Source organism: Papio anubis, chromosome 18 (genome assembly GCF_008728515.1).
Source record: "Papio anubis isolate 15944 chromosome 18, Panubis1.0, whole genome shotgun sequence".
NCBI lineage: Eukaryota > Metazoa > Chordata > Mammalia > Primates > Cercopithecidae > Papio > Papio anubis.
The window spans coordinates 3,188,268-3,215,977 of NC_044993.1; the positions used below are offsets into that span (position 1 = coordinate 3,188,268).

The 27,710-nt window shown below is 49.0% G+C and overlaps 1 long non-coding RNA gene across 2 annotated transcripts; it reads left to right on the forward strand.

Annotated features, from left to right (window-relative positions):
• The first annotated feature begins 3,836 nt into the window (after window positions 1–3,836).
• On the forward strand, window positions 3,837–21,383 carry LOC103880600. 2 transcript variants are annotated; one of them, XR_004179707.1, is made up of 5 exons: window positions 3,837–4,529; window positions 15,595–15,764; window positions 18,128–18,234; window positions 20,849–20,933; window positions 21,276–21,375. It is a non-coding gene; the product is annotated as an uncharacterized LOC103880600 (long non-coding RNA). The 2 variants fall into 2 exon arrangements; XR_002519348.2 differs by having other exon boundaries at window positions 20,849–21,383.
• The last annotated feature ends 6,327 nt before the right edge of the window (window positions 21,384–27,710 follow it).

A 27,710-nucleotide genomic window follows, 5' to 3' on the forward strand; every position in this document is an offset into this window, starting at 1 on the left:
AGAAATCATGTTCTAAATTCCTTTGCCTTCCCTCCTGTTTTAAGAAAACAGCCCCAGGAAAAGGGACCCTCTGGCTAACACTCACAAACAAAAAAGGTAATTTTTGTTTTCATTTTTGTTTTGAGAGGGAATCTCTCTCTGTCACCCAGGCTGGAATGTAGTGATGCGATCTCGGCTCACTGCAACCTCCACCTCCCGGGTTCAAGGCTTAGGCTCCTGCCTTAGCCTCCCGCGTAGCTGGGATTACAGGTGTGTGCCACCACACCAGGCTGATTTTTGTATTTTTAGTAGAGGTAGTTTCACCATGTTGTCCAGGTCCTTCACCAAAGAAGGACCCTGACTTCCCACACCGACATTTTGGGCTTTTAGATGTCACACAAGGTGAAGAGAGGTAGGCCTTGTTTCTGTGTTAGGAAAGGCAGAGATAGGGTGGGTTGGGGTGTGTGGGGGGGTTACAGATAGCACAGGAAAAGGAAAGTGTGAAAACGCAGTGCTGTATGTGGCCCAGGCACGCCCTTCACGTTGGTTGAGAGATGCGAGTGAGCAACTTGGCTTTTTTTTTTTTTTTTTTAAGATGTCCTCTGGTTGCTGGATTTGGCTTCTTTGATGACTGCATTGCCCTGAGACTGGACCCCAGAGGTAAGGACTTCCTGGACAGTACATAGGTGGGTCACTTCCAAATCCAACAAAACCCATGTGATCGGTAGTACTCTTGAAAATCATGTACCTCACCCTTGAATGGCAGGACTCAGCTCTAAAAAGCTCAGACATCTAAAAAGTTACCTTTTTCGGCTGGGCGTGGTGTCTCACGCCTGTAATCCCAGCACTTTGGGAGGCTGAGGCGGGTGGATCACGAGGTCATACGTTCGAGACCAGCCTGACTAACATAGTGAAACCCCGTCTCCACTAAAAATACAAAAATTAGCTGGGTGTGGTGGTGCATGCCTGTAATCCCAGCTGCCTGGGAGGCTGAAGCAGGAGAATTGCTTCAACCTGGGAGCTGGAGGCTGCAGTGAGCCGAGATTGCACCACTGCACTCCAGCTCAGAGCAAGAGTACGAGAGTGCGAGACTGTCTCAAAAAAAAAAAAAAAAAAAGTCCTCACACCTCACCCCTGCCTTTTCTCTCGGGGTCCTCACACCTCACCCCTGCCTTCTCTGGGGTCCTCACACCTCACCCCTGCCTTCCCTCAGGGGGTCCTCACACCTCCAGAATTTTCCTCCCATCCCTTCTAAGCATGTGCACAGGGCCGAGCTCTTCCGTCCTGTAGGTCTCCACCCCAAAGGCCTGCTGGGTGCCACCCTTCACCCTGCTTCTGGCCCTGTATGAGAAACATGGGCCTTTCTCTAGATGTTGGGATCAGCTCTTATACCCCCAGCTACAACATCAAGATTTCCTCAAGGGCTTCGTTGTGGGCTCCTGGCTAAGAGTCCGGCATAGACAGGTTGGGGTAACTTCAAGGTTCTGGGAACAGAACACCTGCCCCGACTAAAGGCTCAAACTATCTCTGCTCAGCAAAGCCAGGCGTGATGTGCTTGCCAAGGCCCTTGGCAAGAGAGGCAGTGGGGCCTTCAGGATGCTTGGAGGGGCGTGGTGAGGTCCATCCTGAGAGACCTGGGAGGGGCCTGCAGCTCAGCTTTAAGTGGGGAGAGTGGAGAAGAGCCTTGGGGGGCCACAAAGGTGCCCATGGAGGAGAACGGAGGCAGAGAGGGAGGCCTGGAGGCCTGGAGGCAGCCCTTAGATGGCTTCAGAGTGCGGCTCCCTGACCCTTGCAGCTCAAAATATGAGTGCCCAATGGAGCAAAGAACAACCCAGGGAAAATGAGAATGGAGAGGGGGCCCTCTTTGGTCTCCTGCTTACAGAAACATTGGTTTTCTAGTGCAGCTACTTCCTGCTAATTTATTCTAAGGGCACAAGATGGGCTCAGCCACCCCTGGAAGCTACTCCCATTCCCCTCAAACAGCTGGCACCCAAAGCAGACCACAGGCGTCGCAGCTGGGGCTCTAGGGCCAGGCAGGCCCAAAGGTGCATCTCAAATCTCTGTCCTTGCTGGAGTTTGACCTTAGACAAGACACACAGCTGTCCTGAGCCTGAGTCTTGTTTCTAAACTGGGGTAATAATGGCGCATACCTCATGGGTGGCGAAAAAGGCTAAATAGGATGCGGACTCCCAGTGCTCAGGCCAGAGCCTGCCACTTAGCATTTGCTCAATAAATAAGAGAAAGGTCGGTGGGAGGAGGAGAGTTAGAGACCACCCTCCCTGAAACAGAGGTGCACAACGGCCAGGAGTGACAGGCACCACTTGCGCAGCTCAGGACACGTATCCAGAGCCACCTGTGGTGGTTAATATTAAGTGTCAACTGGATTGGATTGAAGGATGCAAAGTATTGTCCCTGGGCGTGTCTGTAAAGGTGTTGCCAAAGGAGATTAACATTTGAGTCAGTGGACTGGCTGAAGCGGACCCACCCTCAGTGCGGGTGGGGACTATCTAATCCATTGCCAATGCAGCTAGAATAAAGCAGACTTGCTGAATCTTCTGGCCTCCATCTTTCTCCCATGCTGGATGCTTCCTGCCCTCAAACATCAGACTCCAAGTTATCCAGTTTTTTGACTCTTGTGCTTACACCAATGATTTGCCAGGGGCTGTTGGGCCTTTGGCCAGAGACTGAAGGCTGCGCTGTCGGCTTCCCTACTTTGGAGGTTTTGGGACTAAGAGTGATTCACCACTGGCTTCTCAGCTCCTCAGTTTGTAGACAGCCTATCATGGGCCTTTACCCTGTGATCATAGGAGTCAATTCTCCTTAATAAACTCCCTTTCGTATATACACATATTCTATTAGTTGTGCCCCTCTAGAGAACCCAGACTAATACACCACCCTCAGTGCTCCCGTTCTTGACTAACCAGCCACAGGCCAATCACAGAGGTCGGGGTTCACGGGAAGAACAAGGGAGGGGTCCCATCCTGGAGGAGGCCCAGGTCCGTTGAGATGAGGTCTGCACATAAACGCCATGGAATGCCTCTCCTTGCACTTGGGTCCAAAATGGGCCCTCTGCAGGTGTGCACTGGTAGGACCATTGCACTTGGCATTCTGAGATCACACTTGGATTGTTCTTCAGAAGAAAGCCCGTCGCTAGTGTAATTAAAGAGGACAAAAATTAAGTCATGGATATAAAGAAGGCCCCCAGGTTGGACAAAATCATTCCTTTGCCTACATTCCTGAGAGCCCCCGAGGGGACCGCCTCGTGCCCAGTCCGGCTGGGAGGACCCGAGCAGCAGGGATGGGTCTGCATGCAGGCTCAGCCCCACCATCAGCTCCGACCCTTTCCGGAGGCAGCGCCAAGGGAAATACATCAGGAGGCTGTGGCTTGGAAACTTGTTATTTATTTATGGGGACACAACTCTGAGTGGTTTAAGTAAACTTCCCCTCTTCTAAAATTTCATTTTGGTAAATATCTTGACCGGCCATGTGTCCATGTTTCTCACCCGTCTCTGCCTTGTCTCTCTCGGGAATCACCAAAGCTGCAGGTGCCTGGTGGTCATCCCACACGGGTCTTCCTTCATCTGTACCCTCCCTTCCCACCTGGTTGTCCCAGTCTGAACCCCTAGATGCAGTCTTAGTCTTATTTTCTTTTATTTATTTGTTTTTTTCGAGACAGAGTCTCACTCTGTTGCCCAGACTGGAGTGCAGTGGCATGATCTCAGCTCGCTGCAACCTCCGCTTCCCAGGTTCAGGAGATTCTCCTGCTTCAGCCTCCCAAGCAGGTGGGATTACAGGCACCCACCACCACGCCTGGCTAAATTTTGTATTTTTAGTAGAGACAGGGTATCACCATGCTGGCCAGGCTGGTCTCGAACTCCTGACCTCAAGTGACCTGCCTGCCTCAGCCTCCCAAATTACTGGGATTACAGGCGTGAGCCACTGCACCCAGCCAGTCTTATCTTCTAATCAAAGTTATTTGAGCTCTTGCAATGGCCCCTTCCTATATGGATACCCCAGTATAAAACTGATGATCATTTCCTTAAATGCGGAACTGTCTCCTTGGTCTGAGGAAATGCAGGTTCAAATCCCAGCTCAGCCACTGCTTAAGTGGATAACCTTGGTCAGGTTATTTAGCTTGCCTATGTAGGGTTTCTCAACGTTTCACACGGCGCTAATAGTGCATATAGGGGAAAGCATATGGTTACCAGGAGTTCCCAGACAAAAGCAGACTATCATAAACCTAAATTCATTCCCAAGTCATAGGGTTTATCTTGGAAATCCACACCCATTTTTTATGCTGATAATCTGTTGCTGTCGCAGACACGTTATTTGCCTACTCAATGTCCCTTTTTCTCCTTCACTTACAGAATCTCTGAACTATTGGGTGCTTTGACGGTTAATCACTGAACAACAAAGAATCACTCAATAATTGGATGCCTATCTAAAAACACTTCCCAACCTCCTTTGCACATAGACATGACCAACATGCTGAAGTCAATGTGTAGGGGTTTCCAGGAAGGCTCTTTAAGGAGAACCGATTCACCTGCAAGGTACGTTTCACCCCTTTCTCCTTCTTCCTGCCTGGATGTGATGACAAGCACTACCGCAGCCATTTTGTGGTAATGAGGCAATCACTAAGTGAAGTGACATGTTTTGGATGGGGGAGCAGAAAGGAAAATAAGCTTGGGTATTGATGACATCATGGGGTCACTGTAACAGCCCTTTCCTTCACATAAAGAAGGAACTCCCAATTCATGTGAGCCACTTGTATTTTAGGTCTCTATTATCAGCAGTTAAGTACAATTCTGAGATCAGTTATGATGATTGTTTCACAATAAAAATATTTACAACAACTCGGTTGGGCGCAGTGGCTCACGCCTGTAATCCCAGTACTTTGGGAGGCCGAGGCGGGCGGATCATGAGGTCAGGAGATAGAGACCTTCCTGGCTAACATGGTGAAACCCCGTCTCTACTAAAAATACAAAAAAAAAAATAGCTGGGCGTGGTAGCGGGTGCCTGTAGTCCCAGCCCCCTCGGGAGGCTGAGGCAGGAGAATGGCTTGAACCCGGGAGGCGGAGCTTGCAGTGAGCCAAGATCACACCACTGCACTCCAGCCTGGGCAACAGAATAAGACTCCATTTCAAAAAAAAAAAAATATATATATATATATATATATATATATATAAATTATATTTGCAACAACTCACCATGAAGCAAACTAATGCTCTGGAAATAAGTGTCCTCCCCTCCTAGGTATTCATTTCCCTGGTTCTCCGTGTTCCCTCCCCGGCATGCATGTCCCAGAGAAAGAAGTCAGGTATGGTGGGGGCCGTGGCCTGCACTTCCACTCAGAACCCCTCCGCTCTGCCCCCTGCCCTTCTGATGGAGCGAGCACCCCTGGAGCACCACCTACAACTCCAGACCCAAATGTGCTCTTTCCTTGCCTGGCTGAGAGTGGCTCCCTGGCCAACATGACGGGGGCCAGCTAGGAGAGGGGATGGAGCCCTGTCAGTGAGCTGTGTCCCCTATGTTAACTTGGCTGCTGAGGGGCTGGGTGACCTTGAGTGTGATCTTTGACCTCTTTGGTATCCTTGACTTCCTTCATGCATTGAGGGGGATGAAGCATATCTCCCCTCCCGAGACACAAGCTCACAAGGACCTTGGAGTGATGTGGTGATGAACTGGGGCTTTATGGTCACAGAGAGTTGAGTTCAAATCTCAACGGTGTTATTCACCTGCTGTTTGAACCTCTGGTTTCTGTAACATTTCTCTCTAGCGCTGTGTTCATGACATGGGGATAATGAGACACTCACCTCACACGGGGGGGTATAAGAGTTTGCTGGGGTGGCCACAACAAACGGCCATAAACCAGGTGGCTTAGAACCACGGGAATTTATTATCCCATGTTCTGGAGGCTACGAGTCTGAGATGGCGGTGTCGGCAGGGCTGGTTCATTCTGGGGCTCGAGGGACTCTTTGCTGTAGGCCTCGCTCCTGGTAGCTTCAGGGGTTCCTTGGTTCCTAGAGCACTGTCTCCTCCCAGTCTTCACATCGCCCCCCCTCCATGCACGTCCATCTCTGCGTCCAAATTCCCCTTTCTATAAGGACACCAGTCATACCTAGGAGGCCCACCACCCTGTGATAGTCTCAAGTCGATCATCTACATAAGGCCCTATTTCCACATAGGGCCACATTCACAGGTATTAGGGGTTAGGACTTCCATGCTTTTTTGGGGGGACACAATTCAATCCATAAGAGGAGTTGGCTTATTCATGTCAAGTCGTGCCCTGCAGCCTCTGAAAGTGCTAACCCCCCCGCCATATTCTCTGTTGCCATTATTCTGTACTCTGTTGTCAACGCAGTAGGTTTTCATTGACAAGAGCAAAGAGGGCTGCACCCGCGCCACTCATTCTGCTGTGGAGGTTTGCAGCGGACAGTGGCAAACCTCGCTGACTTGGTGAAATCATTCTCTGACCTAAATGGTTGACTGGGGGATGGAGCTGACCTCCTCCTTCACACTTATTGGACAGACAGACTCAGACAAGGGGTCAAAAGTTCCACATCTCTCCAAATTCCCCAGGGCTTGAGATTGTATTTTACCATGGAATGAAATTCATTCGAAGGCTTCTTCATTTTCCATAGACCTTGCCAGAACATGCCATGCAGAAAGAGTGGCTGGAAATTCTAGTCAAGCCCCAGCTTTGCCTGTTTTGAAATTGGTCCCTCTTCTTCTCTTTGATTCTCCTCTTCCGCTCTGTAGGGAGGAAATTCAAAATATTCACCATTTTCCACCTGTTTTCACCACTTTCAGGTTTCTGAACATGGCGGCTCTTTGGAAACGACTAGAGAAGTAGGTTGTTGCCATTCTCTTTGTAAGCAGAGAGGGGCCTGCTTGTGGCATTTTTGGATTCAGCACTCACTGGGCTTCTCCCAATGTCCTTGATAAATAAATCATCCTTAAATGAGACAATCTTTGAATAGCTGAGCAGTGACCTAAAAAATTAAGGCTATTAGGAAATGGGAAACACGTCAGTCTCTGAGTCATTGGTTCTTTTTATTTTTCATGTATGTGTTGAATCTGTGTGAAATTCCTTCCCCCACCCCCAATTATAAATAGAAACCAATGTGTTTTTCAGTTGGGCTTTTTTTTTTTTTTTTTATGAGGTTTTTCCCACAGACAAAAGGGATTTTCACTTTTAGGAAGAAGGGTTGCCAAAGGCAAGAGGTCTGTAAGATGGACGTGGATTGGGGCCACGCGTCTCCTCTCCAGATTCAGCCTTGGCATGCTGTCCTCTGCCGGATACCAGAGCATTTTTTTTTTCCTTGAGCCTCTTGCAGCTTAGAAAAAACACCTCAAAGTTGGAATCAGAAGATGCAAGTCCAGCCCTGATCACCGTGGCGCACTGGTGATCCGGCGTGGAACCTGCCTTTGCTCATTGAATATCAACTGGCTCATCTGGTGCTGTTCCGCTCAACTAGCAGCTAAATTGGCCTTGGTGCTCAGAGTCTGAATACTGCAAGATATGCAGAGGAAAAAATCTCCGCAGCTCTCGGAAGCCTGGATGGGAAGGCCCCTGATGAGGAAGGAAGAACAGAGGAGGTGGCGTGGCGCTGGAGGACAAGGGAGCCTCCTCCCAGGCCACAGGGAAACGGACAGAGGGACGCTAGAGGCAGCCGGTGCATCAGGATCTGCCTGAGAGACTCCAAACCTGGCTGCACAGCTCCACAATCCCTTTTCAGCAATTCCAATATCCCAAATGTGAAAACCGAATAAAAAAATAATCAAAGTTCAACTGGTAGCAAAACCTGCCACCCTGAACATGCGTGAGACCGTCTTTAACCTCAGTTTCTCCCTCTTAGCTTGAATGCTGAAACCCTCCCTGCAGAACTGTTCATGAAAGGCTGCCCCAAACCCTGTGGGGAGTTATATTATGCGGGGTCTGTTCACCATGTTTCCTTCCACAACCCACGACAGTTCTGAATTATGCATGCATCTGGCCTCCGGGGTTTCAAATAAGGGCTTGGGGACCTGAAAAAATCTCATTTGGAATTGCCACCAGTAATCAAGTGTCCCCATGCCATGTATCAGAGTTGCAAAGTGCTAGTCTGCAGGATGACCTGGAGTTAGATTGTATTGAGTGACCACTGTGTTTTCAATTTTTTGGTGTCCTTGGTTGGGAGCAAGGTCATACCCAGCCCCTGCTGCCTCCTTCCTTTGGGCACCTGCCTGCCTTTGAAGGCATTTGAAGTGACAACCTTGCTGTGTGAAACAATGTCCCTGCAGAGAGAGAACTGATGACCGAGATGGGCTCTCCAAATCGCCAGCCTTGCATTCATTCATTCTGCAAGCAATGGCCGAGTGATGTTTGCTTACAATATTTGTGATTTGGCAGCAATGTTTAAGTGTTCATTATTAGTAAAGTACTAGGGGGAGCCTTCCAGAGCTGAGTTACTTGCACTGTCCAATTTGTTCTCTGGCTGGTGTTGACTGGGCACTACCTCGGGGTAGCCTAAGTGGGTATTTCAGTGCCCTACTTCCGGGGCTATCTTCAGGGCTATGCAGCCATGTGGCACTGCTCTCAGACCCATTTTACAGATGAGGAGGCCAAGCCTCAAAGATGGTTCATCACTTGGCCCCAGGTTCTACAGTAAAAATGGAAGGACTTGGGTTGCACCCGGGCCATCTGTCCTGGCTCTTTCATAGCACAGTGCAGTGCTGCAGAATAGAAGGATGCTCGAGGACGTCGCTTTGGGATTAATGTCCCCATTGGAAACCTGCAGCCCAGGGCCATCTGCACTTACAACACGGCCTAATGGCAGCAGACAAGGCTTCCTTCTGCTGCCCGCCTGCATCTGAGCCACACATGATTATTGAGAACACACTGAGTGCCAGCGGTGGCTGCTGAGGACAGAGTGGTGAGCAGAGGAATAAGGCCCCTGTCCTCCTGCAGCTTAGAACCCACTGCAGTGAGTCAGATGTCAAGGAAGCGGTGGCAGACACAGGGCAGCTAATTCCAGATGGTGGCGAGGGCTGCAGGGGAGTCAGTGAGATGAGTCAGCTGGGCTCCTGGGGAGGTAACGCCTGAGCAGAAAGGCCAGAGACGTGTCCTGGGCAGAGGGAACGGCACCTGCGAAGCTTGCAGCAGAGGGCCGGGGCCCACAGCACGTTCCTGTCCACCCAAACCAGACATTGAGTCGTGCCCTGGCAGCACCTGTTGGAGGCAGTTGGGAGACATCGTCACCGGAACCCACAGCCATTCCCGCATTCCATGATGTTATGGCAGGAAAATGGAATGGGCCCTTCCAAGAAGTTCCCAAGGGAGCTGAAAATATTGGCGTTAAGACCATGAGGCCTGCATTCAAGTCCTTGCTCTGCCCCTATTAACTGATTTGACTTTAAATAAAGCCCTTTTTCCTCTCTCTCCCTCTCTCTCTTTTAAAAAATCTGTTTTCTGCCCCGTAAAACGGACATCCGACACCTACCTGATAGTGTTCTTGTGAGAACTTCATGAAACAATGCAGAAGAAAGACCTACGGAAGCTGCAAAGCACAGGAGGAAACACATTCCTAATGCTGCTGCTGCCGCTGCTGCTGTTGTAGATAATGATACAGGCCCTAAAAGTGGTGCCTTAAAACGTGAAATGTTGACAGGGGAACCTCAAACAGCCTTTTAGGAACTGCAGCCATGAACTCAGATGGGAAAATCTGAATGCCAAGTACTTGTCAGTCTGAATAAGGCTCCTGTTAAAAGGCAGATTTCCAATCAGTGCTTGCTACCCCTGGCCCCACACACATTTCACAGGGACTCTGGGCAAGAGGCATAAACTCCCCAGCCTTCGTTTCTTTTCCCTTTGGCATACGAGACGCGCTTGGAATAAGTCATTCCCTCAAGCCCATCCAGCGGTGATAGCTATGGCATGCAATGCAGGGTTCCCCCGACTGTACCCCATATCTGCCTCCCCCGACCCCTCACAGAGCCCTCCCTCCACCTCCAAAACACCCAAGTGTACCTCTTTCCCCAGAGCAAACTTCAGAAGTCAAGTCTTCGTCACCACTGTGGACAAGAACGCTGAGCAGCCACCTTGGCCCCAGCCTGGGGGCCGTGCACAGAGTGGAAAGTACACGTTGTAAGTGGGACATCTTCCTTGGGAAAGATTTGCCAAGTCTCTGTAAATGGAACTCTTTCTTTCCTGACCCTTTGCCCTTCTTCAAATGAGCTTTTAAACCTTTAAAAAATACGCGGTTTCACTTTCAACTACAACCCAGCTTACAGTATGTTATTTTGGCTGGAAGACAGAGCATCGTGTGGGAGGCGTGGGTTTCACAGATCTGAGCCCAGTGATATTAATGAGTGAACCGCCTGTTAAGGCTCCCAGGTCAGAGCATCTGCCCAGAGTGGCATTGGTTCAGCTGGGATCCAGTGCGAGTTTCCAAGCCTGGAGCTGGGCAGCCCTCACTACTTGCACCTCAGTCTTACCCCAAATGACCTCCAAATAGTCTGAGATTGCAAACGTATATTCCTGGCCCCCACCACCCGATCCAGGTTTTGTGGGCTCAAGCCTTAATACAATATGAGGATCTTTCTTTAAGGAAAGAATACAAAATTATAAATATAGATGTAGTTACAAAAGTGAATACTCAGAAGAGAAACCATAACAAATTGCATATTTTGAAAAGCTAACAAATACTGGAAATATCACTACATGTGCAGATTAACATATTTTCACTAACTCATTGCCCGACAGACCCACACCCACGAACCTTGTTTTTACTGCATGTTCTTGGATCTCCTTTTTTTAAAAAATATAATCACAAGTGTATGTTGATTGAAAACTATTTTCAGGGTGATTTTTGTACAGGTGTAGTTCCAGATGGCACCTGTGATGTATGTTCAAGAACTTTGCAGGACCAGCAGCAGCTGGTAGGTTCACATTCCGCATTATTTTGCTGCATGTGTTAGATAGAATTCTGCCTTTATTTTAGTGGCAAGAGAATCTTTTGCGGTAAGCTACTTCCGGCAAATTGGATAGAGTCAAGACCCATTGGTGTACTGTATTCAGGAGACCCATCTCACATGCAAAGACGCACATAGGCTCAAAACAAAGGGATGGAGGAAAATTTACCAAGCAAATGGGAAGCAAAAAGAAAAGCAGGGATTGCAGTCCTACCCTCTGACAAAACAGACTTTAAACCAACAAAGATCAAAAAAGACAAAGAAATACATTACATAATAGTAAAGGGATTAATTCAATAGGAAGAGCTACCTATCCTCAATACATATGCACCCAATACAGAAGCACCCAGATTCCTAAAACAAGTTCTTAGAGATATACCCAAAGGAGCTCCTTTTCATACGATGACAATTTTGTCAGCATTGTTTTCCACAGTGAGAACAGGAAGATAGATCAGCACCCGCTGTGGCGTATTTGGCTACAGTGTGATTTTGTGCGTCTTTGCCGGAAGTTAGCTTAGAAAAAATGTCTTTTCGTTTCACAATGACATAATTATGCTTCTACCTGGCCCTTTGATCCCAACTGAGACTGTTGTAAAAAATTCAAGACTAAAATCAAATCAAAAAATTCAAGACTATAATCAAAGACAAAATCAAATAGAAAACTTCTATTGATTTCCTTCATATATGAGTTGTAAGATTTCAGGCCATTTCAGGTTTTCTTGTACAATTAAGAACATTACATGCTCTTTGAATTGACAGTACTGAATCTGTCATCAGTGATTTTATTTGTGGATTTTATCCTATCTACCTGAATGTCAGTTATTTTCCATCAAACCAGCAAGAAATTTAAATATTGGTGTAATATATTAATATTACTCACTTCTCTTCAATAACTAGGTCAGCAGTCCCCAGACTTTTTGGCACCAGAGACTAGTTTTGTGGAAGACAGTTTTTCCATGGATGGGAGTGGGTGGGGGGGATGGTTTCAGTATGAAACTGTTCCACCTCAGATCATCAGGCATTAGATTCTCATAAGATGCCCGCAACCTAGATCCCTCCAATGTGCAGTTCACAATAGGGTTTGAGTTCTTGTGAGAATCGAATGCTTCCCCTGATCTGACAGGAGGCAGAGCCCAGGTGGTAATGCTCCTTCACCTGGCGCTCACCCTGCTGTGCGGCCTGGTTCCTAACAGCCCACAGACCAGTACCCATCAGCAGCTGTGGAGCTGGGGACCCCTGAACTAGGTTTTCATGTCACCTAAGTGCTAATTTATCACTTCCATTTGAAATTGACCTCTCTTTTTTTTTTTTGAGATGGAGTTTCACTCTGTTGCCCAGCCTGGAGTGCAGTGGTGCAATCTCAGCTCACTGCAACCTCTGCCTCCCAGGTTCAAGCAATTCTTCTGCCTCAGCCTCCTGAGTAGCTGGGATTACAGGCACATGCCACCATGCCTGGCTAATTTTTTTTGTAGTTTTAGTAGAGATGGGGTTTTACCATATTGGCCGCGCTGGTCTTAAACTCCTGACCTCTTGATCTGTCCGCCTTGGCCTCCCAAAGTGCTGGGATTACAGTCGTGAGTCACCACACCCAGCTGACCTCTTTTTTTTTTTTTTTTTGAGATGGAGTCTCGCTTTGTCACCCAGGCTGGAGTGCAGTGGCGCAATCTCGGCTCACTGCAAGCTCCACCTCCCAGATTCACGCCATTCTCCTGTTTCAGCCTCCCGAGTAGCTGCGACTACAGGCACCTGCCACTACTCCTGGCTAATTTTCTTTTTTTTTTTTTGTATTTTTAGTAGAGACGGGGTTTCGCCGTGTTAGCTGACCTCTTCTTAATGAACTTCTGTTTCTGTTATGATGTGGACATTTTCAGTTATAATTCGCTTCTCAATGTTAGAAGATCTGTGCCATGCTTCATGTTCATCTCTTTTGTTTCATATTCTATTACTCAAGTCATCCATTGTTTTTTAATAAACAAATTTAAGATAAAAGAAGGTACCCTTCAGATACATCTAAATTAGGAGTGTGCAATTTCTTACTTGCTTTATTCAAATATTCCAAAATCCCTTTCTTTCTAAGTTCCAACTTTAGTGGGATACTCAAGCTTGATCAAACATACCATTCCCACCAAAGTGATTTTTACGAGCTGTGGCACACTTATCATCCTACATGCTGCATTGCTGAGGGTAGTCCTGATGGGAACGAATTTCCATTTTCACTGAGTCCGAGAGAATCGAGTCCTCTGTTTAGAGCCATGTGTATCTGTTTGGAGGAATTTTCCACAGACCAGGCTCTGCATATTCCAACCTTGTCCATGCTCGCCTGCCCCTGTTCTTGCCAGCATCACCGGGCATGGTGGCTTCCCTGTTCCACCCTTGTCTCTGCACCTCCATGTCATAATACAGGGAAGTTGACAGAGGGGCAGGAGGAACATGCTGGAAGCCACCACACCTGGTGTCTGTACACTGATGGCACCGGCAATGCTGCTGATGCCAGTCTACTGCTCACAGTCCAGGATCCAGATATCAGCCTCCCCTCAGCCAAATCGTGGCCCCTCCCATGCCACCAGCAGAGGTGATGGAGGGCAAGTCAGAGCAGGAGGAAACAGCAGTCTTAGCCAACTGTGATGAAAATATCTTGTGCATTTCACAAAAACATATGACTTTGGGGACATATTGGAAGAGGACTATGCAGATTCAGGTCCTGAAGCTTAAGTTGCATTAGCTTCATGATAAATCCACCTCTAGGTGGTCCATAGATGCCACCCTTAGGTACCCAGCTGGCAAACAGGTTGCACCCCAGGCCTTGTTCAAAGCTGCAGGGTCAGAGCCCTTGTTGATGCATCTGTGAGTCTCTCTGAACCAACATGTCCCTCTCTCTGTGTCCACAGCACTCCACGTGTTCCCATGCCCAGCATCAGTTGCTAACTTGCCATGACAACTGTCCAATGAGAGTCTCTGCCATCAGATGATGTCAGCCACTCTCAAGTACCCAGGGGCCACCAGAGAGGGGAAAATTTAACCCCTAAAGTTGTGCAGTGCCCAACCTATACAACCAAACATGACAGCCAGCCACCTCTCTTCTTAATCTCTCCTCCCCTCTGTGGCCAGAGTGACCTTTCTGAAATGGAAACTCAACCACATCACTCCCTCTTCATAAGAAAACAACCTGTAGGCATCCCTGCTCCTCTCACCATGAAGCCTAAAGCTTCTAACAGGGGCTCCAGACCATTATCTGCCTATCCAAGGCCATCTCTCACCATCCCCTAACTCACGCTCAAAGAGGCAGAGTTCCTCGCTTCTCTGAACTCTGCCTCAATTTCTTTTCTCCACCACATTAACGGACTGGCTCCAGTCCAACCTTTATCTTGCCCACACCTCCTCCAGGAAGCCTTCCCTGATCTGCCCATCCCACACACTTGTTGGTAACTCTTTATGCACCTCCCCTGGATCCTGTACCCCCATAAGAGATATCTTACCAAGATGTTCTGTCATTTTTTTTTTTTCCATTTTTTGGCCTCTCCCATGCTCTTTTCCAATGAGGCATCAGAGAAGCAGATGAACAGGACACGGGCCCTGCTCTCACAGAGTCCTGGAAGTAACCGAGAGGACAGATTCATGCACAGCCAATCACAGACCTGGGAACGCCGCTACAGGGGCAAAGAACAAGCTATCGATGTTACAGCGACCCTCCAAGGAGCCCAAGAATTTCCTGAGTTGGAGAAGAGGGGTCAGGGCAAGGGGATTCTAGAGGGGTGCGTGGGAGAGTAAACCTCACGGCCAGCAGAGACGGATGGGGGCTCCTCGCAGGGAGGGATGGGGGGTGAGAGGCTGCAGAGGTTGTCTGGGGCCTGCTGGGACTTGACCCGGCTGACTGTGGGCACCACAGAAGATGTGCCGTGGGAAGTGGCGGGGCCACGTTTGCCTTCTAGGAAGATGTCCCGACAGCCAGGGAGGGTGGCCTGCAGGGGCCAGAGTGGAGGCAGGAAGGCCAATGAGGGGCTGTCAAATGTGGCGTCCAAAGCAACGCCTCCAGCTGCCAGTGGAGAGAAGTCTCATTAGCGAAAAGAAAGAGGAATCGCTCCTGCCGCTTAGACTGCAAAAAACCCAAGTTCAACACAAAATACAATTTTTAATTTTTAACTTCTGAGTTTGCTTTTCCTAATTTCTCTCCTTCTTTTGCTGTTCCGTGCCATCTCCTTGTTTCCTCTCTGGCTTCCCATGAGTTCTTTGCATACTTTGCTTTCAGTTTAAAAATGCATATCTTTCAGTATAAAGTTAATGGTCTTGCCTCCCTGAAGCTGGTGAGACCTGAGTTCAAATCACAGCTCTGCTGTTTGCCTCCTGCTGTTCCTTCTTTCTGAAAGGGGAGGTTTCAGTCCGTCTCCGAAGGAGGCGTGTGAAGAGGAGGTCATGCCCAGCAGGCATTTACGATACATGGGAACTAGGATGATTGTTTTAAATACGATGCGTCTTAAAAAGGCCTGTTTTAGCTATTTAAGCAATCCAGGCGAAGATAAGGTGCTGAGTTGTGTCAGGAGAACAGAGAGAGATTAATTCCGGAGGTACGTCAGGGGTGAGGACGACCTCACCTAACAGGTGACTGTCATGCCTGTGAGAAAATACCTTTTCCAAATGGTGCCGTCCACTTCTGTTTCTCTACAGAAGGACGATGAAGTCTTCTGCCCCGAGATCCTGAGAGAACAGCGGGCTTAGTGGAAACACCACACACCTGGCTGGGTCTTGTCAGGTGGAGACGCTGACAGCTGTTTCTTTCCAGTCCCGGAAGACGCGGAATTCTTTCCCGGCAGCTTTGCTCGGCCTGCGTCTGAGCGGTAAGTCCGGCCCTCCCTGCCATATCTTCGCAGGCTGGTTCTTACTCATCCTTCACTTCTCAGCTCCAGTCTCACCTTTTCAGTGAGGCCACAGCCATCTGCCACGGGGACCGCGGTCACTCCTTCCTACATCCTGTTTCATTCATTGTCTGAGTGGCAATGCTCCTTTTCCTGTTTACTTGTGAACTGATTCCTTTCGTCTTCCCTCCCCGGCACGTGCGCTGTGCACTACCGCATCTTCAGCACCTAAAACAATGCCTGCCACGCAGTGGACACCGAGGAAATACTGTTGGCTGGGTGAGCAACTACCCTGAGAGCTTGTCTTTTCCCTTAACAATAGGAGGTGGTCATTTTTCTCAGCAGTGCATTTGGATAGGCTTAGCTTTGTAATGACTGTGTGGTTTTCCATAGTAAATACTTAATTACAGTATGTTGAACCACTGGTTGCATTGTCTGGCATTTCTGAGGATAATCTTTAGATACATTAACAGTAATTAATCGGAGATTAGGTATTGAGTTTGTATGGTTTTCCGGAAGTGTGTGATAATTGATAGAAAGTTAGAATGAAGCCCCAGAGTATAACAAAGCTGCTTCAGGTATGGCCTTCATTCCACTGCTGCGGGGACAGTGTGAATAAATGCTTGCTGCCCTGCAGTGCAATGTGAGCCTTCTGTTAACCACGTTCCTTGAGACTGGCTCCTGGCACCTGCATTTCACTCCTCCGACGTTCTCTGACTTCCACATTCCTGATGGGTGCACCTCTCCAAGGATGGAGCTGGGCTTGGGGAGACCAGGAGTCAGTGAGAAAAGATGGGTGTTGCAAACTCCTATCAACCCACAATAACCCTCATCCAGTCTGCACACGGCGGCCTTTGGGTGCTGGTGTCCTGGGGGTCTTAGAAGCAAAGCATCAGTGCCATCATCTCTGCCTCCCCGTTTCAGCCACCCACCCCCAGTTTTGCTGTCTTGGACGTCCACAGAGCTGAGAGCAACCTGTGGTCTCAGAGTGTCTCCAATCAGGGCAGAAGGTCAGAGTCGAAAAGATTCCTGTCCCCTACAGGAGTTTCTAATTTATACCCGCCCCCCCGCTCCCCCCCATCCAGGTATATGTTTATTTGCTTTGGTGGGAAATAAAACTCATGCAATAGGGGAGAATTGAAAATGTAAATGAACATACTGATGACCAGTTAGATCCTTGCAATACATGCTGTGTCTTATTTGCCCTCACTCAATCTGGTTGAAAGAAAACTGTTCTCCAAACTTCCACATCACAGTTCCCGCTGGCACTGTGTGTGCCATTTATACTATTATCCTCCCCCTAATATTTCTTCTTTAAATCAATTCATTTTCTGACTTTACCTTATTTTAAAAGAACACTTTTACAGCACAGACCTCCATGAAAATAGTCATTTCTCATCACCATCAGAAGCTGCTATAAAAATAAATGCAAGAAACCACACCGCCATTATTAAACTCTTCCTAGATACTGCGGCTTGCCTGAGGCTTGCAGCCCAAGCCTGCTCTAGCTTGCTAATGGAGGCAACTAGGATGCTTGAGAGAGGCGTGGGGAGGTGCTTGGGCCTCTCTCATTATCACAGAACTTCCCTTGCAATTTTCAGTGCTGCCAAGTGTTACACCTGAAATCGTTGCTCAGGTGAAATCAGTCCCACACCAGGTGCTCTGGCTGGAACTTCCCAGAGCCCGATCTGGGTGCTGTGGGCTTCTGGGCCCTCCGTGGCTCCCTGTGATTACAGAGGGATGAGAGGATCCTCTCACCTCCATATCAGTACCCCTCCACGGTGTGTTCACAGCCAAATTCTCAGCCACACCTCTCTCCCATCTGCTTGGGAGCTGCCTGTCCACTAGCTTCTCCTGCACCAATGATCTGCTGATAAAACAAAAACAAAAACAAAAAACAACAAAAACAAAAACCAGGCACAGTGGCTCACACCTGTATTCCCAGCACTCTGGGAGGCCGAGGCAGATGGATCACGAGGTCAGGAGTTTGAGACTAACCTGACAAACATGATGAAACCCCGTCTCTACTAAAAATACAAAAATTAGCCAGACGTGGTGGTGGGTGCACCTGTAATCCCAGCTACTCAGGAGGCTGAGGCAGGAGAATCGCTTGAACCGAAGAGGCAGAGGTTGCAGTGAGCTGAGATCACGCCATTGCACTCCAGCCTGGCGACACAGTAAGACTCTGTCTCAAAAAAACAAAAAACAACAACAAAAAAAAGAAGACAGTTTTAAATTCTAGAGTCAGGTATGCTGGGTGAGCCCTGTGACTTGCTGGTCACCGCCCCTGCCTGCCTTTGGGGTCTGTCCTGTAACTGAGTTGTATTTCCTTTCCTCTGATACAGAGAAAGATACCACATCCCAGAGTTGCTGTGAGCTTCAAACGAGACAAGATATGTAGAAGTGCCAGGCAAATAAAAACCAGTTCTGCAACTCTAGGTGGACGGCAGAGGTAAGGGCAGGGAGGAGGAGGAGCTTGGTTGGGGTGGAGGGTGGATGGCTTTCTTTTCTGTTTTTTTTTTTTTAAGCGGTCTGTGTCAGATGAAAAAGTTGCTCCCATCAGTCAAGGGCAAAGATGTTTAATTTCTGCTTCTGTAAATGAATATTTTAGGGTTTTTCATAGTGGGGTTTGTTTCAGAAAGGAAGTTTTCCCCCCTTATTTTTTCACTGAAGACATAGAATCATCAGACCAGCAAGCAGTACAGCTTGCCTTCCTGGAGCGTGTGAGCAGTGACCCTGAGTGGCAATCCCAGGCCCCTTCCCAGGTGGGACCAGACAGGGGCTTGTGGGCCAGCAGGTGCAGCTCATCTGTGTGGCTCACAGCGAGGCAGGACAAGCTGCTATAAGAATCTGGGGCGTCAGTCTTCTCAAGAGCAAATGTGAGTTCCTTGCTTCAATGCCTTGAAGCAAATGAAGTGGGTCAAGGTGACCGAGCTGGGCTTGTCCAGCCTTCTGTGGGGCTGATGTCCTTCAGGCCCCCATGATAAGCGGCCCTGGCTGGGGGTGGAGGTGGAGACTTCGTGGCCAGCCCAGCCTAAGAAAGAAGGGAAGACAGGGGAGAGGGAAGGAAGGGCCCCTGCCATGTTCCACCTGAAATCTGGGCTGGAGATGCAAACTCCTCCTCAGTCCACAATAATCCCCTGTCCAGTCTGCACATAGCAGCAGCCTTTGGGTGCTGGTGACCCAGGCGGGAGTCTTAGAAACAAAACATCAGCGCCATCGTCCCAACCTCCACATTTCAGCCTTCCACCCCAGGTTTGCTGTCTTGGACGTCCACAGAGCTGAGACAAGATAGGTATAAATGCCATGCAAATTAAAACCGATTCTGCAACTCCAAGTGAACAGCGGAGGCAGTGCAGGGAAGTGGGGAGGTTGGCTGGGGTGGAGAGTAGATGGCTTTCTGGAGGGTCCGGTGGGAGGCCACTCTTGGGCAGGAGGAAGGGGGGTGGCAGAGGTCGTGCAGGCTGTTCCCCTTTGTGTGCCCAGCGCCCCATCCCCCCAGATTCATTCTCCTTCTCTTGGCTCAGTTCTGTGCCCAGAAGCCTGGCCCGGGCACCGAGTGGAGCTCCTGCTCTCTGTTTTCCCACTGGGTTGCCCAGCTGGATGTCCCAGCAAGAGTGCAGGGTGGGAGGACACATGGGGCAGGGCGTCTGTCACCCCCATCCCTGCCTGGAACAGCAGTGGCACAGTCTGCCTCCCTATTCAACCACGTCTCTGGACAGGAAGCCCCTCCTTCTTGGCTCCAGTCCCAAGGTGATGGTGGAGTCTGCTCCCTCTCTCTGTCTGTTGCAACTTAGGGACAGTGTCAGCTCCCTCCCTCGCTGCCCTCCCTTCACAAGGAGTTGGCCCCGATGGACACAGATGTGAGCTAGAGCTATCCTTTCCTTCTATCTTCTTCGTGGCTCCTCTGTCTCTCCTTCACCTTCTCCAGCAATGTCACCATTCCCTGAGCTCTCAGTGTGTGTGGCTGTCTCTACAAATGGCCTCATGTATGCCTCCAGATCTCACGAGGCACAGGCTAGGCTTATCTCCATTTTACAAATGAAGACATGGAAGTTCAGAGACGTTGAGACACTTGTTCAAGGTCACACAGCTCAAAAATGGCAAGGCCAGGACTCAAACTCAGGCCTGACTCCAACATCCACGTTCCTGACCATCTGGGCAAAGCTACACATAGGTTTTCTGGGTTTGGCGATAACAACAACGTGTCCCCAACTACGGCATCATTCACTCCTTTCCCCCGGTTATGGCGTTACTCGTTAACATAGCTATTCTACCAGGGGCTCATTTGCAAATGCCTGTAGCAAAATTGAAACAACTTCGTTCAGAGGGGATACCCTAAAATAGCTAATTTACAGAAAGCCCCTCCCAGCTTGGAAATAGCTGTCATGTTCCCATCCCGTTTAATAATAATAATAATAATCGGAACTTTGCCAAACATCGATTACTTCATCCCGTTTCACAGAAGGGGACATTGAGACTCAAGAGAGGTGAAGAATTTGCCCAACATCCTCACTTATTAGTGTGGTGGCAGTGAGACCAGAAATCCAGGCAGTCCAGGCACAGACCTGAGAGCCAGACCCTCCCACCGTAGCACCTCCCTCCTGTCCACGGCAGCAGCTCAGTTCTCCTGAGAGTGAGGGAGGGGCAGGTGGAGCCGGGGAGACTGGACAGCAGCCAGCCAGGGAGCCGGGGAACGTGAGACCTGAGGGTCAAAGGCTGAGAAGAGCCGAGGAGGAAGGCACCATCTTCGAGCCTGGCTCTCTGCTCTCTGCTCCCTGTACTTGTTGACTGGAGAACCCACGATATTACAACGACAGTGAAGGAAATGGTCTGTCTAGACACACGTCTAATTACCTGCTGTGAAAATCCCCACCGGGATGCATGCCACAGGCAGGATGACCTGACGCCATGTTCAACTAAGCCCTCCGTACCACTCAGCATCAGCTAGGGCTGGACTGAGCCTGCCGCGCCCCTTCTAGCTGGGGAACCCGGTGGGTGGGGGTGGTTGGTGGTTTTGTTGGCTTGTTTTGAAGCTCCCTGAGGCTCGGTTGTGTTGTCCACAGAACAGACTTCCTGTCTTGAGCACCTGCCCTGTTTAAGCTTCCCAGCAGCGGTAAACAGCATCTCCCGTTGCCTCCTGCTTCCAAGGTAAGTTTCCCAACTCCCCTTGCAGGAAGGCGGGAGCCTATCATGCCCGGGTTCAGGAGGAGGCAGCGTGGGTGCAGGGTGTTGGTGTTGGGTGAGGATGTTGCTGGAGGGATCTGTGGGTTCTGTGACGAGTACCACGCCCGGTCATAGCGCTGTGATGCCGCCTCCCAGAGGCCTTTGCTGGAGGGCACTCCGGTGGGATCTAGGCATTGCTCCTGGTTTCCACACGTCCCACAGACAATGTGAGAAGAAGTCTTGAATAAATTCCCTTTTCTGCATCAGCTTCCTAAAGTGGGTTCTGTTACTGCAACTACAAATCCTGACTCACGCTCCGTCCCACAGGGCGGTTCCAAAGAAGAATCATGGTTGTGAGTTGCTTGGCGAAACACTCCGCACACAGTAGGTACCCCGTATATAATTGTTGAATGAATGAATTAAAGAATGAATTACGGGCGCTGTAATTTCAAGCCTGTAATCCCAGCATCACTTTGGGGAGGCCGAGGCTGGCGATCATGAGGTCAGGAGATCGAGACTATCCTGGCTACCACAGAAACCCTGTCTCTACTAAAAATACACAAAAACTAGCTGGGCGCGGGTGGCGGGTTTCAGTCCCAGCTACTGGGAGGCTGAGGCAGGAGAATGGCGTGAACCTGGGGAGGCGAGCTTGAGTGAGCCGAGATCGCTAGCCACTGCACTCCAGCCTGCGTGATACAGCTTTGTGACTCTGTCTCAAAAAAAAAAAAAAAAAAAAAAAAGAATGAATTAATGGAAATAAAGCACAGGGCAAGGTGTCCAGCCCCTGGGAACTACTCACTAACTATGTGTTATTAGGACTGATCACGACGATTATAAAATAATTATAATGCAGCCTTGAAAATAGCCACCAGCCTGTGTGCATCTGGGCAGCCAAAGAAAATATGAGTCACCGCCATAACCATCAGGTCTATTGCCAACTTCCGGGCCCAGGTAGAATTTCTCTGTGGCTTTAAGGTTCAGGCAACTAAATATGTGGAGAAGTGATATCTGTCAGGCTGCAGGCTTTATGTCCGGGGTGCAATTTACCACGACTTCTTTTGTCTCTGCCATGGTGGCTGGCAACGTCTGAATGCTGGAGTGACAGCTCTCCGCAGAAGCACGGTAGAAAAACAAGATCAAGGTCTCATGAAAGAGGGTTGTGTGTTCTTGTGGCAAATCTAGTCCACCCTGGCTGGTAGAATAACCTAAAGGAAATTGTCAAATCAGGTGGAGCAAGGCGGCTCAAGCTCTGTCCAGCAATCTGCTGTATTTTTCTCTTCTCTCTGTGGGTTTTGAACCAGAATCTGTTTCCAGTTCATGTCTAGTTAAATGTCTTTATTCTCTTTGGTTTAATCACCAAGAGCAGAAAGGCATGATGAGGGCGTCTCTGATCATAATTAAATCTAGCCTGTGAAAATGCTCTTGGCTAGACTCTGCTGGTCTTCATCGTAAAGCCCGTGGGAAGCTCTCAGGATCAATATTCTGCCTTGTTCGTAAAATCACCTACGAAGGTCCTGGTTTGGCCCTCTGTGATGGCTTGCATGAAACTCTGTGCAGCACCAAGTAGGGCCTGGATTCCTCTAAACTGTTCATGTTATTTTTGGTGCGGGTGAACGAGGTTTGTTCGTGAGAATCTGACTATTGAAAACAGGCGGTGCAGATAAATGAATGGCTATCTCTGGTGCATGCTTTGGGTGTATTCCAGACGTGTCAACTTGTAAACAAAGGAGGTGTCCACTCCATGCTGGGGACCGTGTGGTCAGCTGGGTGGCTGTTGATGGGTGGAGGTTTACACAGCAATGTCCCATGGCAGGTACTGCCTGTGACCGCCACTCCTCCCTGACAGGGTTCCGATGGGAATGGGAGAATTTGAATTCTGTATCACAGGCTGGTCTGTTCACTTCATGCTTTTGGAGGCCTGGTGATAGAATTGTCTGTGAATAGATGATTAGTACTTTGACCTTATGCATTAATTGACTGTGCCTAAAGATCTGAAAAAATGGATTTCAGTCTCTTTCAGGGAAATGCTCAGGAATTTTCTGAAAAGACAAACCATATAGTAAAATGTGGTGATTGCCTTCATGGGGCCTGTGCATGTGGGTGGATCTCTGATGCCAAGAACTGGGTTAAAAGTAAAGATCTTGGCTATTGAAGGTGAAGAATGTGCACTGCCCCCCGGCCACCGTATCAGCACCCGTGGGGCCCCAGTCTCTACAGATTCTGATTGCACCTGGTAACCTGGTCCACCCCTGACCTTTCTCACCTCAGAAAATGGCATCTCCATGGAACCAAAAGCTCAAAGTTGCCCCAAGTCTCCTGTTTTGGTCACATTCCTTCCCCATCCATCAGAAAACACTGCCGGTTCCACTGTAAGAATCTATCTTGGATGCACCCCTTGCCGTCAACTCCCACGACATCCTAGACAGGCCCCTTTGCCTTTCCAGCGCTAGTTCAGTCCCCTCCTCATGGGCTCCTGGGCCCTTCTGAACCTCCTCTGCACAGTTCATTCTCACATGAGAGCAAAAGATCCTCTTAAAATATAGTCAGGTCTGGTTCCTCCTCTGCTCAAAATCCCACGAGTCAAAGCCAAATTCCCATAATGTCTACAATGATGGTTCTCAAATGCTTCCCCCAGGGGACATTTGGCAGTGTCTAGAGGCAGTTTTGGTTGTCACAAATGGGGAGCGGGGGATGCTACTAGAATCTGGTGGGTAGAGGCCAGGGGTACTGCTAAACTTCCTACAACACACAAGACAGCACTGCCACAGAGAAGCAGCCAGCCTAACATGCCCACAGTGACAAAACTGGGGAGGCTTGACACATTCCAGGCAGACAGCTGTCATTTGCTGTCTGCCTGGAATAGTGAATAGGATGGAGAGTTCTTGTGTAATCTCACAGAAAGTGGCCGAATTTGTTTGTTCTTATCTTTGCCATCTCTATTGCATATAGGAGGGGCCAGGAAAAATGATTGCTTTCAGTTAGGAATGCGTTGAGCTGCAATTAAAAACTTAACCGTGACTTAAACAAATCAATGTATCAGAGCTCTTTTTTTTTTTTTTTTTTTTAAAAAAAAAAAAAAACCTTTTTCCCCATATAAATGCTTGGCGATACTTCAGGGCCATTATGCTCACCTAAAAGTGTTGTCATGGATCCGTGTCCTTGGGACTTCCTGCCCTGCCATGCTTGACAATTGACCGTCATGGTCCTTGTCGCTGGATGGATTCCATGATCCAGGCATGAGGAAGGGAAAAGGGGAAGAGCACAAGACCAACCATGTCTTTCTCTTTTTAAAATGTGTTTCTAAAATCTCCACCCCGTTGCTTCCACTAATGAGACTCTGGAAAATATAGATTTCAGTTTTGCCACCCTAACCAAAACCCCTTAGTGAAAATATCAGCAGGGAACCATCAGCATTTGAGATGCTTCACAAACACTGCCTAGGGCCATAAGTGCTCTTTATGGGCTTCTGGTTAAGATGAACTTGTTCTTTCTTGAGGTCCTCCGACTCTGTCGGTGGAACCATTCTCCTCCTGGTCAGCTTGCCTCCAAAACTCAGCACCGCATGGTCAGTGCTTAGTAAGAATACATCTTTTTCCTGAGGGAAAAACTTCATCACAGAAGCAGAAGGTTACAACAGATCCTCAAGGTTACCTACTCTTTTCCTAGGTAACATCTTGGATCAGCATTTACCTAAAATACTTCCAGGAATGGGAACTCACCAACCTAAAAGACACCTCCAACCTCAGGGGAATCTCTGTTTCTTCATATCCAACTAGAATTTTCCAACCTTGAACTCCACTCATTGCCTCCAGTTCCATCCTTGAGGAGATCTAATGTTCACTGCTCCCAGGTTATAGAAGCCCTGGATAGTTAATGGCACAGGAGGGAGGTTGTCTGTAGTTTATATCTGAGGACACTGAGATGCTGGCTGTGAGCTTCAGATGCAGACTTCTTGGTAATTGAGCATTCTTTCTACTACAATCATAGAGGACAAGGACAGACCACACCATACCCATCTTCAGACATTACACTACAGCACAGCAGGGTCTTGGTGCAAGCTCACAGCCCACATGTGTACTGCACTCTACTGTGGCCTGGAAGGAGGCTTGGTCTGGGGCTAGATTTATGAAAAACACAGGTCCTGACTTGGTCTGGGGCTAGATTTATGAAAAACACAGATCCTCAGCCTGGTTGGCTTGGGTGATGGGAATGGCAGGTAAGCTGGGTGCTTTGAGAACATGGCGGAAGTGGATATAATCTGGCCTGGGGGCATCACAGAGGGCTTCCTGGAGTCAGTGACACACTTTGTGTCCACAACCTCCCCTTACTAAGGATATGATGACACCCTGTGCTTCCAACCAGGGGCTCAAATCTTTCAACTCCTACTGGGGTATTCTTGCGTGCAATCTTCCCAGAGGTGATGGGAAGAAGGTGGCCTGAAATGGCACCTTGATAGGTGACAAATGTTCTAAATCCAGACAGTTGTGATGGTTGCCCAACTCTCGAGATATGCTAGAAACCATGGCATTGTGCTCTTTAAATGGGAGCATGTTATAGTGTGTGAATCATATCCCAGTAAAGACGTATTTTTAACATTTTGTCATGATATTTATGATATTTTTTTCTTTTTTTTTTTTTTTTTGAGACAGGGTCTTGCCAGCTCTGTTGCCCTGGCTGGAGCACAGTGGAGTGATCTCGGCTCACTGCAGCCTTGATCTCCTGGACTCAATGGATCCTCCCATCTCAGCCTCCCACGTAGCTGGGATTACAGGGGGATGCTACCACACCCAGCTAATTTTTGTATTTTTTATGGAGATGGCGTCTCACTATGTTACCCAGGCTGATCTTGAACTCCTGGGCTAAAGCAATCCCTTTATCTCAGTCTCCCAAAGTGCTGGGATTACAGGCATGAGCCACCGTGCCTGGCCAAGATTTTATTCTCTAATCCATACCTGGTTAACTCACAAAACCCAGCCGTGTTCATTCTGCCCAGTGGCGGTCTCTCTGGGAGTGGACAACTCAAGCCCCTGCAGTGGAGCCCCTCACGCCGAGCTCTGCTCATCTCTTTCCCATCAATTAGCAACTTGGCCATCACCTCCCCCACCCACGAGAACCGCTGTACTCCTCTGACAACCTCACAGACAATTTGGAGGTGATGCTGGGGACATTTGGACAGCAGTCAATTCTCTTTTCTGCTCCAAGTGTGGTCCTGGACCAGCAGCGCCAGCATCCCAGGGAGGGTGTTAAAAATGCAGAACCCCAGGCCCCACCCTTGATAGGCTGAATCAGAATCTTCATTTTAACCAGCTCCCCAGGTGGTTGGAATGTACATGAAAGCTGGGGAAGCCTCGCTCCAGGGAGCCACTTCTCAAACCAGGTCGCACACTGGAACCTTTAAGGAATAGATGTGGGACTCCTACCTCCAGAGACCGGGGTTTCATTGCTTTGGGGGCATCCCCTGTGTGGCAAAGTGGCAACAGTCCCCAGGTGATTCTAACATGCAGCCTAGGTTGAGAAGCCCCGATCTGGTGCACACAGAAGTTTTACTTTACGTGGTTATTTTGTCTAAAGCCAAAGCGGTTCATTAATCCTTATGTTGTCTCCACCCGTCAAAACCCAGCCTGACAAATCCCTGCAGCGGGTCTCCCCCGCACAACACCGGCTCACTCATGTCATTTCATCTTCCCCGAGCAATCTCTGCCCGTCATTGTTAAACTTGGCCCTGGCCACACTGGGGTTCACGGCGATTGTCCAAATACTGAACTTCAAACAAACAGAAAGAAAATAACACTTGCTAATCCTTTGTGATAAGCTGCCTTTATCAGCCCCCTTTGCTCCCGGCTGGCACGGCTGGTCAGATGGCTCTGGGTGACATGCCGTACGTAAACACCACCTGTTTGTGCAGGATGACACTGGGCTGCTCCTGCCACTGGTGTTATCGCGAGGAAGCACTAGGTTGGGTGTGTGAGTATTTGGACGAGGCTCACAGAGTATGATAACAGTGCGTTGGACCTGCCCCAGGGGTAGCTGAATCACAGCCTCGGGGCTTTGTTGAGACCTGCTGGGTTGTTGCTTCCTGGAAGGTAGATCGCTGAGAAAGGGACTTTCACTTCTTCCTGCCTCGGTGGCTCCCTTTCCAGTGTCTAGACTTTGCGTTCACAATGGCAAGGGGCTTCCGGATTCCATTCTCTATTTGCTGCCAGTTTCCAAAGCTGCATATCTAAATTGGGATTTCCTGGATTCCCAGAGCCTTGGGTTGGAAGGGGCCCTTTTTGGGCGAGTGGTCAGAATGCACTGTCTGAAACCAAGCTGTCCGCTCTCCCTGCTGCATCGGAGCCTTACCTGCTGGGACGTATGTCTGAGAACAGAAAGGTTGCTTCTCATTTCCAGGGTCCCCTTAGAAGTGATTTTGTGCGGTGGTGGCGGCAGCCTTTGCCATCATTCTCTGGGCTTTGCTCTGCAAACCTGGTGTGCAAGTTCTCTGAGATGGTGGAGAGTCTAGAGCTCTTTCTCCTCGTGCCTTAGGTGCCTTCAGGTGCATTTCGGTCCCCTGGGATCTCATTAAAATGCAAATTCCGGTTCTCTGTGTCTGGGGTGGGCCTGGGATTCTGATTTTGGACAAATTCCGGGTGCTGCTGCTGCTGCTGCTGTGGGGATGACACCTTAGTCGGGAAGGAGATCCCAGACTTCATTTTCTTGAGGCTGAAATCAAAGAGAGAGGAGTCAATGTGTCCCTTTCCCACCTATCGTTCTTTGAAGACT